The 16,429-nt window shown below is 39.0% G+C and overlaps 1 protein-coding gene and 12 non-coding genes across 14 annotated transcripts in view; 12 read left to right on the plus strand and 1 right to left on the minus strand.

Annotated features, from left to right (window-relative positions):
• LOC133662748 (TOX high mobility group box family member 3-like) overlaps positions 1-16,429 on the minus strand; it is a 165,773-nt gene that overhangs the window by 118,605 nt on the left and 30,739 nt on the right. The gene's annotated exons all lie outside the window — the stretch shown is intronic.
• On the plus strand, positions 242-315 carry trnat-ugu (transfer RNA threonine (anticodon UGU)). Its single transcript has one exon. It is a non-coding gene; the product is annotated as a tRNA-Thr (tRNA).
• On the plus strand, positions 558-631 carry trnat-agu (transfer RNA threonine (anticodon AGU)). The gene has a single exon. It is a non-coding gene; the product is annotated as a tRNA-Thr (tRNA).
• Positions 6,111-6,184, plus strand: trnat-ugu (transfer RNA threonine (anticodon UGU)). Its single transcript has one exon. It is a non-coding gene; the product is annotated as a tRNA-Thr (tRNA).
• trnat-ugu (transfer RNA threonine (anticodon UGU)) lies at positions 9,199-9,272 on the plus strand. Its single transcript has one exon. It is a non-coding gene; the product is annotated as a tRNA-Thr (tRNA).
• Positions 9,826-9,899, plus strand: trnat-ugu (transfer RNA threonine (anticodon UGU)). The gene has a single exon. It is a non-coding gene; the product is annotated as a tRNA-Thr (tRNA).
• On the plus strand, positions 11,076-11,149 carry trnat-ugu (transfer RNA threonine (anticodon UGU)). Its single transcript has one exon. It is a non-coding gene; the product is annotated as a tRNA-Thr (tRNA).
• trnat-ugu (transfer RNA threonine (anticodon UGU)) lies at positions 12,685-12,758 on the plus strand. The gene has a single exon. It is a non-coding gene; the product is annotated as a tRNA-Thr (tRNA).
• On the plus strand, positions 13,405-13,478 carry trnat-ugu (transfer RNA threonine (anticodon UGU)). The gene has a single exon. It is a non-coding gene; the product is annotated as a tRNA-Thr (tRNA).
• Positions 13,961-14,034, plus strand: trnat-ugu (transfer RNA threonine (anticodon UGU)). The gene has a single exon. It is a non-coding gene; the product is annotated as a tRNA-Thr (tRNA).
• trnat-ugu (transfer RNA threonine (anticodon UGU)) lies at positions 14,444-14,517 on the plus strand. The gene has a single exon. It is a non-coding gene; the product is annotated as a tRNA-Thr (tRNA).
• Positions 15,610-15,683, plus strand: trnat-ugu (transfer RNA threonine (anticodon UGU)). Its single transcript has one exon. It is a non-coding gene; the product is annotated as a tRNA-Thr (tRNA).
• On the plus strand, positions 16,319-16,392 carry trnat-ugu (transfer RNA threonine (anticodon UGU)). Its single transcript has one exon. It is a non-coding gene; the product is annotated as a tRNA-Thr (tRNA).

Here is a 16,429-nt window from a genome sequence, read left to right on the forward strand (position 1 = left end):
CTATCTGCAGGTTAATATGTCCAACTGCAGGCTCAGGCCAACCACTCTGAACATTGACACAGGAGTACAGTTTCAGTCTGCAAACTGCAAATCTTTACATATTTGATTGTCAATCTCAGGTGGTGCTGTGGCTTAGTTAAAGTGTCTGTCTGAGATTATGACAACAAATCCCAGTGGTTCCTTTTGAGGTGAAAGTAGCTCAGTGTGTGGAAGTTTTAGAATTAATCCAGGCAGGAGAAGTGGTGCTGTGGTTTAGTTGGTTAAAGTGACTGTCTTGTAAACAGGAGATACTGGGTTCAAATCCCAGCAGTACCTTTTAGGGCAGCACTTGCTCTGTATGCAATGACAAATTCCACTGTCAACTTATCAAACTAATGAACTTTGAAATGAATACTTCTGCTTTTCCATGTTTCATTTAAAATGCTGTCTATATGCATAAATGCAACTTAGTTTGGTGTTACATTGCATTCTGTCACACATAAGATTGTCCAACTGCAGGGTCAGTCCAACCTCTCTGAAAATTGACACGGATATACGATTTCAACAGCTTCACGTGTGGCGCTGTGGCTTAGTTGGTTAAAGCGCCTGTCTAGTAAACAGGAGATCCTGGGTTCAAATCCCAGCAGTGCCTTTTGGGCAGCACTTATCTGTATGCAATGACAAATTCTACTGTCTACCGATCAAACTTATGAAAACATATTAAATGTGCCTATGTACCGAGGATGTTGTTGTGGCTTATGCAGCCCTTTGAGACATCTGTGATTTAGGGCTATATAAATAAACATTGATTGATTGATTGATTGATTGATTTGAATGTGGCTTTGGAATATATGTGAATCTGCATAAATGCAACTTATTTGGGCAGTCCAATGCAAATTTTCCCTTACAGATTGAATTGTCTATCTACAATGTAAAATATGAAGCTGTGGCTTAGTTGGTTAAAGCGCCTGTATAGTAAACAGGAGATGCTGGGTTCGAATCCCAACAGTTCCTTTTTGGGCAGCAACAACTATGTATGCAAAGACAAATCCCACTGTCTACCAATCGAACTAATGCATTTTGGAGATGTTTACCTTTCCATGCTCCTTTCGAATAGCTGTGAGTCTGCTTAAATACCACTTCTGTTGCTACATTGCACATTTTTACAGATTTGATTATCAATCAAATCTGCACATTTTTACAGATTTTATTGTCAATCTCAGGTGGTGCTGTGGCTTAGTTAAAGTGCCTGTCTAGTATACAGGAGATTCTGGAAACAAATCCCAGTGGTTCCTTTTGAGGTAAAAGTAGCTCAGTGTGTGGACGTTTTAGAATTAATGCAGGCAACAGAAGTGGTGCTGTGGTTTAGTTGGTTAAAGTGCCTGTCTTGTAAACAGTAGGTACTGGGTTCAAATCTCAGAAGTCCCTTTTAGGGCAGCACTTGCTCTGTATGCAATGACAAATTCTACTGTCTACCGATCAAACTTATGAAAACATATTAAATGTGCCTATGTACCGAGGATGTCGTTGTGGCTTATGCAGCCCTTTGAGACATCTGTGATTTAGGGCTATATAAATAAACATTGATTGATTGATTGATTGATTGATTGATTGATTTCCATGTGGCTTTGGAATATATGTGAATCTGCATAAATGCAACTTATTTGGGCAGTCCAATGCAAATTTTCCCTTACAGATTGAATTGTCTATCTACAATGTAAAATATGAAGCTGTGGCTTAGTTGGTTAAAGCGCCTGTATAGTAAACAGGAGATGCTGGGTTCGAATCCCAACAGTGCCTTTTTGGGCAGCAACAACTCTGTATGCAAAGACAAATCCCACTGTCTACCAATCGAACTAATGAATTTTGGAGATGTTTACCTTTCCATGCTGCTTTCGAATAGCTGTGAGTCTGCTTGAATACCACTTCTGTTGCTACATTGCACATTTTTACAGATTTGATTGTCAATCAAATCTGCACATTTTTACAGATTTTATTGTCAATCTCAGGTGGTGCTGTGGCTTAGTTAAAGTGCCTGTCTACTATACAGGAGATTCTGGAAACAAATCCCAGTGGTTCCTTTTGAGGTAAAAGTAGCTCAGTGTGTGAAAGTTTTAGAATTAATGCAGGCAACAGAAGTGGTGCTGTGGTTTAGTTGGTTAAAGTGCCTGTCTTGTAAACAGGAGGTACTGGGTTCAAATCTCGGAAGTCCCTTTTAGGGCAGCACTTGCTCTGTATGCAGGGACAAATTCCACTGCCAACTTATCAAACTAATGAACTTTGAAATGAATACTTCTGCTTTTCAATGTTTCATTTAAACTGCTGTCTATATGCATAAATGCAACTTAGTTTGGTGTTAAATTGCATTCCCTTACAGATATGATTGTCCAACTGCAGGCTCAGGCCAACCACTCTGAACATTGACACGGGAGTACGATTTAAAGTGATTCATGTGTGTCGCTCTGGCTTAATTGGTTAAAGTACCTGTCTGGTAATCAGGAGGTTCTGGGTTCAAATCCTTGCAGTCCCTTTTAGGGCAGCACAAACTCTGTGTGCAAAGACAAATTCCACTGACTACCAATCAAACTAATGAAAATTTGAGATGAAAACATCTGAATGTATTAAATGTGTCTTTCCATGCTGATTTGGAATATCTGCTTAACTGCAACTTATTCTGGATTTCCAAATCACATTTCCTCTTTTGAGGTGGCGACTTGTCCAGGGCGTACCCCGCCTTCCGCCCGATTGTAGCTGAGATAGGCTCCAGCGCCCCCCGCGACCCCGAAGGGAATAAGCAGTAGAAAATGGATGGATGGATGGATTTCCTCTTTCATATTTGATTGTCTAGTTAAAGCCACTGTCCAGTAAACAGGAGATTATGGGTTTGAATCCCAGCAGTGCCTTTCAAAGTGAAAAAAGTGTTCAGATTTAGCTGTGGAAGTTTCACAATAAATCTAGTCAAAAGGAGGCCATTCCATGTTTTATTTAAATAGCTGTTCATCTGCGTGGATGCAACTTATTTTGGTGTTACATTGCAAATTTCTCTCACAGACATGATGGTCGATCTGCAGGCTCAGGCCACCCACACTGAACATTGACACATGGGTGCTGAGGCTTAGTTGATCAAAGCGCCTGTCTTGTAAACAGGAGATCCTGGGTTCCATGTTGCTTTGGAATAGCTGTGAATCTGCTAAAATTCAACATATTATGGCGTTCAAAATCAAATTTCCCCTTACCTATTTGATTATCTAGCCACAGATGAACATGTGATACTGTGGCTTAGTTGGTTAAAGTGCCTGACTAGTAAACAAGAAATCTGTGTTCGAATCCCAGCTTTTCCTTTCAGCCAGCGCTAGCTCTGCACACAAGAACAAATTGCACTGCCTTCTACTAAAGTACCGTATTTTCCGCACTATAAGGCGCATCGGATTATAAGGTGCACCTTCAATGAATGGCATATTTTAAAACTGTGTTCATATATAAGGCGCACCGCATTATAAGGCGCATAGTATAGACGCTACAGTAGGGACTGGGGTTACGTTATGCATCCATTAGATGGAGCTGCGCTAAAGGGAATGTCAACAAAACAGTCAGATAGGTCAGTCAAACTTTATTAATAGTCTACAAACCAGCGTTCTGACAACTCTGTTCACGCCCAAAATGAATAAACAGCTGTCTTATTATTTTCCCCGAGGTAAAGTCAGTGACGTGGTGTTTTGTTTATTTTTTAACAACAGCAAGGTATAACATGTAGTGCAACATTTATATCACATAGTGGAGGGAAACTTTTCCCTGATTCAATAAACACGTAAAAAACAGTGATACTGCTACGGTAAATCAAACGTTAGTGCAATCACAATATAGTAACACTCGAAATAGTGCATAGCAATAACAATATACCGTATTTTTTGGACTATAAGTCACAGTTTTTTTCATAGTTTGGCCGGGGGTGCGACTTATACCTCAGGAGCTACTTATGTGGGAAATTATTAACACATTACCGTAAAATATCAAATAATATCATTTAGCTCATTCACGTAAGAGACTAAACGTATAAGATTTCATCGGATTTAGCGATTAGGAGTGACAGATTGTTAGGTAAACGTATAGCATGTTCTATATTTTATAGTTATTTGAATGACTCTTACCATAATATGTTACGTTAACATACCAGGCACGTTCTTAGTTGGTTATTTAGGCGTCATATAACTTACACTTATTCAGCCTGTTCACTATTCTTTATTTATTTTAAATTTCCTTTCAAATGTCTATTCTTGGTGTTGAGTTTTATCAAGTAAATTTCCCCCAAAAATGAGACTTATACTCCAGTGCGACTTATATATGTTTTGTTCCTTCTTTATTATGCATTTTTGGCCGGTGCGACTTATACTCCGGAGCGACTTATACTCCGAAAAATACGGTATCAATAACTCAACGTAGCTCAAACGTTAATGTCACACAACACAACACACAAAATAAACATGTAAAGCTCACTTTATGAAGTTATTCCTCATCCACGAATCCCTCGAATTCTTCTTCTTCAGTGTCCGAATTAAACAGTTGGGCGAATACGGCCGTCTCATCGAAGTCCTCATTAATCAAGTCAGTGTCGCTGCTGCTCTATTCCCGTGTTCTACTGCGTGACTGATCGTCTTAAGTTTAAACTCTGTGTCGTAAGCGTGTCTCTTAATAGGAGCCATTTTGGGGTCTTTACATAAACAAACAAATGGAAATGAAACAGCATGCCTCGCGCAGTCATATATCCCAGCATGCACCGCACGCTTCTTCTTCTTCTACGGGGGAAAATGAAGACGGGGGAAAATGAAGTCGGCGGCTGCTTACCGTCGTTGCGATTGATTGATTGAAACTTTTACCTGTTGGAGGCTCAATATTGGTCCATATATAAGGCGCACCGGATTATAAGGCGCACTGTCAGCTTTTGACAAAATTGGAGGTTTTTAGGTGCGCCTTATAGTGCGGTAAATACGGTAGTGAAATTCAGAGATGAAAATATCAAATTTGTCTTTCCATGTTTCAATTTAATAGCTGTTAATCTGCATTAGTGCAATGGTGAACATATCCCTCACAGATATGATGATCTATCTGCAGGCTCATGCCACCCACTTTGAATATTGACAAATAAGTACAGTGTCATTGGAACATGTGTGGCGCTGTGGCTTAGTTGGTTAAAGCAACTGTCTAGTTAACAAGAGATCCTGGGTCTGAATCCCAGCAGTGGCCTTTTAGGGCAGCAACAGCTCTGTATGCAGGGACCATTTCCACTGTCTACCCATCAAACTAAAGAAATTTGAAGATTAAAACATCTTAACATTTTCCATTCCATGTTTCATTTAAAGAGCTGTGAATCTCCATAAAAGCAACTTATTTTGGTGTTACATTGCAAATTTCCCACGCAGATTCGACCATCTACGTGCTGGTTTACAATGGCGTTGTGGGTCAGTTGGTTAAACTACCTCTCTAATAAACCAAAGATTCTGGGTTTGAATCCCAGCAGAGCATTTTAGGGCAGCACAGTTATGACGTTTGAAATCAAGACGGCCACATCCACTGAAGCTTTTCATGCGCTGGCCTTATTTGAATATAACCAAATTCTGGACAAAAATGTGCTACTTCTGCAACCTTTAAACACGGTGGATGAAGAGGAAACACAAAGACGCTGGCTATGTATGGCACATATACCAGATTAAAAAAAGTTATTTTTACTACAGTAACACTACCATGTGTATACAACCAAAAAATATCACACAAGCTTCTGTTATTGTTTACACTCAAAGCAGCCATCTTTGAAAGCCAACTCGGGGGTGGTGAAGAATCTTCGACTTGGAAATCTGATCTGGGGTGCATTCCAGTCGAAACTTAAGACAAGGAACTCAGAAATTCCGATTTCCTGGTACAAATAATAATCAGAATAATTATGTACAATATTTAGTGAACATCTATTAGGTTTGACTGAAGTTTCTTTGTTGTGTTTACATTTCTTCCAAAGGGTAGCATTTGGATCCAATTTGGAACTATCTTGTATAGACACGGAATGGGTATCATTTGGATCCAATTTGGAACTATCTTGTATAGACACGGAATGGCTGTACAGATTCAGGATGCTTCCTTATGGCACTGTGGCTTAGTTGGTTAAAGTGCCTGTCTTGTAAACAGGAGACCCTGGGTTCAAATCCCAGCAGTGCCTTCTTTGTTTATTTTTTGAGGTGAAAATAGACTAACAGTGCGTTCCAATTACCTCAGAAGACAGAGCTGGGAGTGACATCACAGCCACAGCCGATCCTAAACCAAGATAGCCACATCCGTGAAAGCTTTTCATGTGCCGGCCTTATCTGAATACAATCAACTTCTAGACAAATATACACTACTTATTCAACCTTCTAATACGGTGGACAAAGAAGAAACACAAAGACACAAGAAATATAGGACATCTATACCACATGAAAAATAAATTAACACACAATATACAACGCCTGGGACAATAACACATTTTGTTGACGAGATATTGACATACAAATTATTGTCGATAAACGATATTCTTGCCATCATTTTTTTGAGACCAAATTTACCACTGATGTAATGATGATACATAATAATAATGCTTGTATATCCTTTGAAATGCAATATACTTGTCTTTCTCATATATTTTACCATTGTAATTGGAAGGTAAAGTTTTAAATCTCCAAGTTAAATAAAACAAAAAAATGATAATAAAATATACTTTGTCTGTTAGCCAAATTTTGCATTTGAATAAAAATCTCAACCAAAAGCAATAGAATATGTTAAGGAAGGGATGGGGGGCTCTCAAATATGTACAACCAAAACAAAAAATAAAAAGGCTAAATAACAGTATTGACAAACAAAGTTGCACTTCAATATTGAACAAGTAGGCAGAGGTAGAGTTGTACATTACTTAACTAACAATAGGACCCTTTAAACCAACGGGTCCTTTTGACTGGAGGGCCGCATTGGGCGAAAAGAATTTGGCCGGGGTATAATATATATATATATATATATATATATATATATATATATATATATATATATATATATATATATATATATATATATATATATATATATATATATATATATATATATATATATATATATATACACACTAGGGCTGCAACAACTAATCAATCAAATCGATTAAAAAAATAGTTGTTGATTAATTTAGTCATCGATTCGTTGGATCTATGTTATGCGCATGCGCAGAGGCATTTTTTTTTATAAACCTTAATTTATAAACTGCAACATGTACAAACAGCTGAGAAACAATAATCAAAATAAGTGTGGTGCCAGTATGCTGTTTTTTTTTCAATAAAATACTAGAAAGGATAGCAATGTAGTTTGTCTCTTTTATCCGATTATCAATCGATTAATCGAAGTAATAATCGACAGATTAATCGATTATCAAATTAATCGTTAGTTGCAGCCCTAATATACACACACATATACATATATACTTTATATTAGGGCTGTCAACCTTAACATGTTAACGCATGTGGTTAATACAAATAAATGATCGCGTTATCAAATATGAATGATACACGCATTTTTTACACAGTCTTTGATTACGATGAGAAGCGGCCAATTTCGCTTCAAAACAGATCTTTGAATACAAATAAGGTAACTTGGTATTGCAGTGACAAACGTTTTAATCAACGTTTTTAGCACATCAAGTTTAAAATACTGCCTTAAAGCGAAACACGTATTTGAGGATGGCGCCGACAGTGTTGTCAATCCTCTTGGCGACTTATTTTGCAAACAGTTACTAGCGTCAAATCTAATTCACACCCTTCTTTTCTTTTTGCTATGGCAGAAATGCGCTCAGCTGCTGAAAGCAACATGCATATGGCGATTTATCGACGCTGGAAAACTTACCAATTTAATTTTCATTCATCGTCAGTTAATTAACTTACCGACAGGCCAACTAACAATTAACACAGAAGATGATATTATGGTACACACTCAGAGCAGCTGTCACGCCAATTTTCTTCCCATCACAAAAACCTTCCTAACCCCCATTTACTTCCGGGGTCATTTCCGCTTACGTCAGTTCCTCTTACAACGTCATTTCCTCTCACGTCATTGCCAGCGATCGATAAATCCAAATCTCCTGAAAATGGTGGTGTCACTGGATGATATTCGTCTTTATCTGTCCCAGGGGACTTATGTCAAACACCAGCAGGCTTCGCAACATTTCAAGCGGAGTGTTAGGGCCGCTGCTGCGAACTTCTGTCTTCGTGGTAACGTGCAAAAAATATTAATTAATATATAATACTGTTAAATGTCTGTACTACTTTAAATCAACATTATTGTTGAAACCATTTCACTAATATTAATTAATATATAATACTGTTAAATGTCTGTACTTTAAATCAACATTATTGTTGAAACATTTTAGTAATATTAATTAATATATAATGTTAAATGTCTGTACTTTAAATCAACATTATTGTTGATAATTCAGATGTTTTATTAACGCTGTATTATAAAAAAGAGTCAAACGAAGTGCTATCGATCGCTGTCAATGACGTAAGAGGAACTGACGTAAGCGGAAATGACCCCGGAAGTAAATGGGGGTTAGGAAGGTTTTTGTGATGGGAAGAAAATTGGCGTGACACAGCCATCATTGAAAGCCAACTTGGGGGTGATGAGGTGCTACGAGGTCGGAAATCAAGATGGCTATATCCACCAAAGCTTTCCATGTCCTGGCCTTATCTGAATACAACCAACTTCTGGACCAATATGTACTACTTCTGCAACCTTCAAATGATGAAGAAGACATATAAAGACACCAGCAATGTAAGACACATAAACCACATGGAAAGTAATTAACACACCATTTATATACGACTATCCCACAAGTTTCCGCTATTGTTTACACTCAGAGTAGCCATCTTTGAAAGCCAACTCTGGGGTGGTGCGGACTTCCCGACTTAGAAATTGGATATCGGTGGTCATTCCAGTCGAAACTTTTAAACAAGGAACTCGAAAATTACGAAATTACAAAATGGAACAAAGACTCAAAATAATTACAGTATGTACAATTTGTATTGAACATATTTTAAGTTTGACTGAAATATGGTCCAATTTAGTTTCTATGTTACATTTACACTGCTATCAGGAGGTACAATTTGGATCTAATTTGAAACTGTCCTTCCGTGGAACGGCTGTACAGATTCAAGTAGCACTGGCACTGTGGCTTAGTTGGTTAAAGCGCCTGTCTTGTAAACAGGAGACCCTGGGTTCAAATCCCAGCAGTGCCTTTTTGAGGTGAAATGAACTCAGGGACTAATGGTACTGTTCATTTACCTCAGAGCTCGGAGCTGAGAATGACGTCACAGCCGAGCGACGAAGTCCAAAAGGAAGATGGCCACATCTGTGAAAGCTGTTCATGTGCTGGCCTTCTCTGAATATAACAAACTTCTGGACAAATATGCACCACTTCTTCAACTTTCAAACACAGTTGATAAGGAAGCACACAAATATACTACCTATATAGGACACGTACACCACATGCAACAATTTAATTAACACACCTTAACAACTATCACACAAAGTTATATTCTTGTTTACACTCAGAGCAGCAATCTTTGAAAGGTGAGGACTCCACCACTTAAAAATCCAACCTCGGGGGACATTCCAATCGAAACTTCTGACAAGAAACTCAGAAATTCCGACTTCTCAGCACAAATGGAACAAAGACTCAGATATTCCGGTAGGACATTTTTTGACCAACTACAAGGTTTGCCGGAAATATTGCCCTATTTGGTTTCTATGTTACATGTACACTGCTTTCAAGAGAAGTAATGTACTTGTGGCGCTGTGGCTTAGTTGGTTAAAACACCTGTCTTGTAAACAGGAGAACCTGGGTTCAAATCCAAGCAGTGCCTTTTGAGGTCAAAGTAGCTCAGTGACTAATAAAACATTCCATTTACTAGTGTTGGGAACTTCTGACTTCCTAGTACAAATGTAACAAAGACTCAAAATAATAACGTACAATAGTCATTGAACATCTATTAGGTTTGTCGGAAATATTATCCTATGTATTTGGAACTACCGTGTATGTACTTGGAATGGTTGTACAGATTCTACTGGTTCACTAGTGGCCTTGTGACTTAGTTCCTTAAAATGCCCGTTTAGCAAACAGGAGACCCTGGGTTCAAATCTAAGCAGTGCCTTTTGAGGTCAAAGTAGCTTAGTGACTAATAATACGTTCCATTTACTAGTGTTGGGAAGTTCCGATCTCCTAGTACTAATGTAAGAAAGGCTCAAAATAATTACATACAATATTCATTGAGCATCTATTAAGTTTGTCGGAAATATTGTCCTATGTATTTGGAACGATCTTGTATAGACTTGGAATAGTTGTACATATTCTACTGGTTTACTAGTGGCCCTGTGACTTAGTTCGTTAAAACGCATGTCTTGTCAACAGGAGACCCTGGGTTCAAATTGGTGAAAGTAGCTTAGTTACTAATGGTGCCATCAATTTACCTCAAAAGTCGAATCTGGGAATGACGCCAAAGTCTGAAATTAAGATAGCCACATCCGTAAAAGCTTTTCATGTGCTGGCCTTATCTGAATACAACTAACTTCTTGACAGATATGCGTTACTTCTGCAACATTCAAACACGATGGATGAAAACAAAACATAAAGACGCGAGCGATGTAGAACATATATACCACATGAAAAATAGTCATTCACACTACAGTAACACTACCAAGTGTATACGTCCAACAACTTCCACAGAAGCTTCTATTATTGTTTACACTCAACGCAGCCATCTTTGAAAGCCAACTTGGTAGTGGAGATATGGAAATCCTATCTCAGGGGGCATTCCAGTCAAAACTTCTGACAAGGAACTCAGACATAAAGACTTCCTAGTGCAAATAAAACGAAGACTCAGAATAATGATGTACAATATTTATTGAACATCTATTAGGTTTGATTGAAATATTGTCCTGTCTGGTTTCTATGTTGTGTTTACACTACTTTCAAAAACTACAATTTGGACCTACCTTGTATAGATATGGAATGGCTGATCAGATTCAGGTGTCTCTCTTGTGGCACTGTGGCTTAGTTGGTTAAAGCGCCTGTCTTGTAAACAGGAGACCCTGGGTTCAAATCCCAGCAGTGCCTTTTTTTTTTGGGTGTGTTTTCTATTTACCTCAGACGTCGGATATGGGAATGACGGCACAGCCGAGCAACAAGGTTCCAAACCAAGATAGCCACATTCGTGACAGCTATTCATGTGCTGGCCTTATTTGAATACAACCAACTTCTAGACAAATATGAGCTACTTCTTCAACCTTCTAACACGGTAGACTAAGAAGAAACACAAAGAGATTAGCAATATGGGATATGTATACCACATGAAAAAAAAGTTGTGTCCTATTTGTTTTTTACACTGCTGTCAAAAGGTATATTTGGCTGTAATTTGGAACGGCCTTATATAAACATGGAATGGCTCTACAGGTTTAACTGGATCACTCGTGGTGCTGTGGCTTAGTTGGTTAAAGTGCCTGTCTTGTTAGACGGTGATCTGGGATTCAAATCCCAGCAGTGCCTTTTGAGCTCAGTAAGTAAGGGTTTACAAGTGGGCACTTCAGACATAATCAATGCATAATATACATTGAACATCAATCAGGCTTGTCCTATTTGGTTTCTATGTTGCGCTTAGGTACAATTTGGATGTAATTTCCAACTCGTATATGGTGCTATGGATTAGTCAGTTAAAGTGCTGGACTAGATGCTAGTAGATTCTTGTTTCAAATTCCAGCAGTGTCTTTTGAAGTGTAAGTTGCTCAGTGGCTATGGATTCATGTGTTGAAGACTAATAGAAGAATAATCCTGTACACATATTACGTTTTCCCATGTGTTGTTTATGTACAATCTTAATTTAATTTGGAATTACCATGTACAATGTATGTGAGGTATGGCTAGTGACTAATTGTGCATTCCCCTTTACCGCGAAAGTCAGATCTGGAAATGAGGTTGAGCAATAAGCATTCCAGTTATAAGGTTTGGAATCAAGATGGCCACATCCACCGAAGCTTTTTATGCGCTGGCCTTATCTGAATATAACCAACCTCTGGACAAATATGCGCTACTTCTGCAAACTTTAAACACAGTGGATGAAAAGTAAACACAGAGACGCTGGCGATGTAAAACGAGCATACCACATGAAAAAAAGTTATTTTCACTACAGTAACACTATCAATCAATCAATCAATCAAAGTGTATTTATATAGCCCTTATCACAAGTGTCTCAAAGGGCTGCACAAGCCACAACGACATCCTCGGCTCAGATCCCACTACCATATATTTACGTCCAACAACTATCACACAAGCTTTTGCTATTGTTTACACACAAAGCAGCCAAATTTAAAAGCCAACTCGGGGTGGTGAGGACTCTCCCACTTGGATATCCGATCTTGGCGGGCATTTCAGTCGAAGCGTCCGTCAAGGAACTCGGAAATTCCGTATTCCTAGTAGAGATAAAACAAAGACTTTGGTATGATATTTATTGAACAACCATTAGGTTTTACTGAAATATTGCCTATTTGGTTTCTATGTTGAGTTTACACTGCTATCAAAAGGTAACATTTTGATCTCATTTGGAGCTGCCGTCTATAGACATGGAATGGCTGTACAGGTTCAAGAAATTCATGTGTGGTGCTGTGGCTTAGTTGGTTAAAGTGCCTGTCTTGTAAACAGGAGACCCTGGGTTCGAATCCCAGCAGTGCCATTTGAGAGCTTAGTGATTAACGGTGCCTTTAATTTGCCTCAGAAGTCAAATCTGGGAATGTCGTCAAAGCAGAGCGACAAGGTCCGAAATCAAGATTGCCAGATTGCTGCCTTATCTGAATACAACCAACTTCTAGCCAAAATGCGCTACTTCTGCAATCTTCAAACACTGTGGATACAAAAGAAACACAAAGACGCTAGTGATGTAGGACACATGTACAACATGAAAAATAGTAATTTACCCTACAGTAACACTACAATGTATATATGTCCAACGACTACCAACCACGTAAACTTTTATTGTTGTTTACACTCAAATCGGCCACCTCTCTGAATTTGGAAATCTGACCTCGGGGGGGCTTTCTAGTCAAAGCTTCCGACAAGGAACTCGGAAATTCCGACTTCTTAGTAGAGATAAAACAAAGACTCAGAATAATTTGGTACGATATTTATTGAACAACCATTAGGTTTTACTGAAATATTTTCGTGTTTGGTTTCTATGTTGTGTTTACACTGCTATCAAAAGGTAAAATTTGGATCTAATTTGGAACTGCCGTCTATAGACATGGAATGGCTGTACAGGTTCAATGGTTTTATGTGTGGCGTATGTACTATATTTACTGAAAATATACAACAATGTACCTTGTGGCGCTGTGGCTTAGTTGGTTAAAGCGCCTGTCTTGTAAACAGGAGACCCTGGGTTCAAATCCCAGCAGTGCCTTTTGAGATCTTAGTGACTAACGGTGCCTTCAATTTTCCTCAGGAGTCGAATCTGGGAATGATGTGAAAGCTGAGCGACATGGTCCGAAATCAAGATTGCCTTATCTGAATACAACCAACTTCTGGACAAATATGCGCTACTTCTGCAACCTTCAAATACTGTGGATACAGAAGAAACACAAAGACGCTAGTGATGTAGGACACATGTACCACATGAAAAATAGTAATTTACACTACAATGTATGTCCAACGACTACCAACCACGGAAACATCTATTGTTGTTTACACTCAGATCGGCTATCTTTGAAAGCCAACTCAGGGATGATGAGACCACTCTGAATTTAGAAATCTGACCTCGGGGGACATTCCAGTCGAAACTTCCAAGAAGGAACTCAGAAATTATGACTTCCGAGTACAAATTCAGCGAAGACTTAGAAAAATGATGTACTATATTGACTGAAAGAATACACCAAGATATGTGGTGGCGCTGTGGCTTAGTTGGTTAAAGCGCCTGTCTTGTAAACAGGAGAACCTGGGTTCAAATCCTAGCAGTACCTTTTGAGATCTTAGTGACTAACGGTGCCTTCAATTTGCCTCAGAAGTCGAATCTGGGAGTGACGTCAAAGCTGAGCGACAAGGTCCGACATCAAGATTGCCATATCCGTGGCTCCGCCTTATCTGAATACAACCAATTTCTGGACAAATATGCGCTACTTCTGCAACCTTCAAACACTGTGGATACAGAACAAAGACGCTAGTGATGTAGGACACATCTACCACATGAAAAATAGTAATTTACACCACAGCAACACTACAATGTAAATACGTCCAACGACTACCAACCACCTCAAGGGCAGTCTGGTCGAAACTTTCGACAAGGAATTCTGACTTCCGAGTACAAATTAAGCGAAGACTAAGAAAACGTATGTACTATATTTACTAAAAAGATACAACTAGGTACTTTGTGGCGCTGTGGCTTAGTTGGTTAAAGCGCCTGTCTTGTAAACAGGAGACCCTGGGTTCAAATCCCAGCAGTGCCTTTTGAGGTGAACGTACATTAGTGACTCAAGGTGCGTTCCATTTACCTCGGAAGTTGAATTTGCTAATGACGTCACAAAAACGTGCGACAAGATAGCTACATCTGTGAAAGTTTTTCATGAGCTGGCCTTATCTGAATACAACCGACTTCTAGACTAATATGCGCTACTTCAGCAACCTTCTGACACAGTAGATGAATAAGAAATACAAAGACGCGAGCGATGTGGAACACGTATACCATGTGAAAAAGTTATTTTCACTACAGTAATACTATCATATATATACGTCCAACAACTATCACACAAGCTTCTGCTATTGTTTACACTCAAAGCAGCCATCTCTAAAAGCCAACTCTGGGTGGTGAGGACTCTCCGACTTGGATATCCGATCTTGGCAGGCATTTCAGTCAAAGCTTCCGACAAGGAACTCGGAAATTCGAACTTCCTAGTAGAGATAAATCAAAGACTCAGAATAATTTGGTACGATATTCATTGAACAACTATTAGGTTTTACTGAAATATTGTCTTTTCGGTTTCTATGTTGTGTTTTACTGCTATCAAAAGGTAAAGTTTGGATCTAATTCCCAGCAGTGCCTTTTGAGATCTTAGTGACTAACGGTGCCTTAAATTTGCCTCCAAAGTCGAATCTGGGAATGGCGTCAAAGCTGAGCGACAAGGTCCGAAATCAACATTGCCACATCCGTGGCTCCGCCTTATCTGAATACAACCAACTTCTGGACAAATATCCACTACTTCTGCAACCTTCAAACACTGTCTATATAGAAGAAACACAAGACGCTAGTGATGTAGGACACATGTACCACATGAAAAATAGTAATTAACACTACAGTAACACTACAGTGTATATACGTCCAACGACTACCAACCACAGGAGCTTCTATTGCTGTTTACACTCAGATCGGCCATCTTTGAAAGCCAACTTAGGGGTGATGAGACCTCTCTCAATTTGAAAATCTGACCTCGGGGGCAATCCGACAAGGAACTCAAAAATTCTGACTTCCGAGTACAAATTAAGCGAAGACTTAGAAAAAATATGTAGTATATTTACTGAAAAAATACAACAAGTTACCTTGTGGCCCTGTGGCTTAGTTGGTTAAAGCGCCTGTCTTGTAAACAGGAGACCCTGGGTTAAAATACCAGCAGTGCCTTTTGAGGTGAACGTACATTAGTAACTCAGGTGGTGTGTTCTATTTACCTCGGAAGTCGAATCTGCGAATGATGTCACAAAACGTGCGACAAGATAGCTACATCTGTGAAAGCTTTTCATGAGCGGGCTTTATCTGAATACAACCGACTTCTAGACAAATATGCGCTACTTCACCAACCTTCTGACACGGAGGATGAATAAGAAACAAAGACATGAGCGATGTGGGACGCGTATACCATGTGAAAAAGTTATTTTCACTACAGTAACACTATCATATATATACGCCCAACAACTATCACACAAGCTTCTGCTATTGTTTACACTCAAAGCAGCCATCTCTAAAAGCCAACTCGGGGTGGTGAGGACTCTCCGACTTGGATATCCGATCTTGGCAAAAATTTCAGTCCAAAGCTTCCGACAAGGATCTCGGAAATTCGAACTTCATAGTAGAGATAAAACAAAGACTCAGAATAATTTGGTACGATACTTATTGAACAACCATTAGGTTTTACTGAAATATTGTCTATTCGGTTTCTATGTCGTGTTTACTGCTATCAAAAGGTAAAGTTTGGATCTAATTTGGAGCTGCCATCTATAGACCTGGAATGGCTGTACAGGTTCCAACTGTTAATGCGTGGCACTGTGGCTAAGTTGGTTAAAGCGCCTGTCTTGTAAACAGGAGATCCTGGGTTCGAATCCCACCAGTGCCTTTTGAGATCTTAGTGACTAACGGTGCCTTAAATTTGC

Source organism: Entelurus aequoreus, linkage group LG02, assembly GCF_033978785.1.
Source record: "Entelurus aequoreus isolate RoL-2023_Sb linkage group LG02, RoL_Eaeq_v1.1, whole genome shotgun sequence".
In the NCBI taxonomy this organism is placed as follows: Eukaryota; Metazoa; Chordata; class Actinopteri; order Syngnathiformes; family Syngnathidae; genus Entelurus; species Entelurus aequoreus.